The sequence below is a fragment of the Dasypus novemcinctus genome (genome assembly GCF_030445035.2).
Source record: "Dasypus novemcinctus isolate mDasNov1 chromosome 8 unlocalized genomic scaffold, mDasNov1.1.hap2 SUPER_8_unloc_1, whole genome shotgun sequence".
Taxonomy (NCBI): domain Eukaryota; kingdom Metazoa; phylum Chordata; class Mammalia; order Cingulata; family Dasypodidae; genus Dasypus; species Dasypus novemcinctus.
In genome coordinates, this window is record NW_026688123.1 from 498,689 (window position 1) to 500,314 (window position 1,626).

Sequence of the window (1,626 nt, forward strand, 5' to 3'; positions counted from 1 at the left end):
GGGGCTTCCTTCTGTTTCCTCTGTGAGCTTACCTCCCAGGGCTCCAGCGTAAGGCTTCAGCATCAAACTCCAACATCAACACTCCAACTTCAGAAACCCTCAACTCTGTCCTTTGCCATGCCTTTTATCTGTGAGTCCCCACCCACCAATTGGTGGGGACTGAACACCCTAATGACATGGCCCAACAAAGCTCTAATCATAACTTAATCATGCCCACATACAGACCAGACAACAAACTTCATCCAATATCTGCTTTTGGAATTCATAACCATATCAAACTGCTACAGTCAGTATGTGCCTGTTTGAAGTTATTTATAAATCCCCAAAAAGAAAAGATTATGTTTGTAAACTAATCTATTCCTCTGGGTGTGATACCAACAAAAAATACCTGCCAATCTCTTTATGCTTCCCTGGCCACACATAGCTGCTATTCTGTTTATGTCTTTCTACTTATTTGTATTTATATTTTGTTAGTATAAAATATGCAATATCCCCCATATTCATATTTCACATAAGGTTTCACTATGTTATACAGTCCCATGTTACATTTTTTAGCTTTCCTTCCAGTAATATTATGACCTTGGACTTACCCTTTCAGCCACTGTGATACCCATATAATAGTGCTGCTCGTTACAAACACTATGATGTGCTTTCATAATTTCTATTAACTTCTAAAGATTTACAACCTTTATATGAATTCTGCACATTTTAACCCTTAACTTTTATTTCTCTACCCTCTTTCTGTTTTTTGATGACCTATATACTAATTGTTAACTCCAATGCTTTACACAGTTTATCCAGTTCTTTTGTGTATGTGTCTTTTCATTTTTTAATTTTTAAAAGATACTTAGACTACATAAATGTTACAGAGAATATAGGGGATTCTCATATGCCCTGCTCCTCACACCTCCCACATTTTCCCACATTAGCAACATATTTGATTAGTGTGGTACATTGATTGCAATTGAAAACACATTTTGGAGCATTGACACTAAGCATGGATTATAGTTTGAATTGTACTTTACAGTTTCTCCCACTCAATTCTGTAGCTTATGGTAAGATATATAATGGCCTGTGTCTGTCATTGTAATGCAGGCTGATTCCCAAGTCTTGAAGATGCCCTCATATTACACCTGTTTTTCCCTCTCCCTACCCTCAGAACCTCCAGTGGCCACTGCCTCCACATCAATATTTCCTCCATTGCTAGAATTACAGAAGGTCTAGAGTAGAATACTAGTAAGTCTACTTTAGTCCACAGTTCATTCCCCAATGCTGAGGATTCTGGGATGGTGATGCCCACTCCATCTTTATTTGAGGGGGGTGCTTCTATCCCATACAGCCAATGGATGGAAATCTCTTGCTAGCAGTTGTAGGCACCCTTGATTCCTTGGTATGTTGGCTCTCCTTCATCTTCTCCTTGTTACTTGTCCTGGGTCAGTCCAATGAACTGGTGTGGAGGTGTTGCAACTCCTTTAAGATTCAAGGCTAAGCTGGCACATAGACAGCCCAGAGATTTATGTCTTTTAGATGTGCACCTACCAACTTTAGTAATAATTATATGTTCAAACAGAAGGACAGAGGAGCCATGTGTAGGGAAACCACAAGTGAGTTTGCTCTGTCACAATG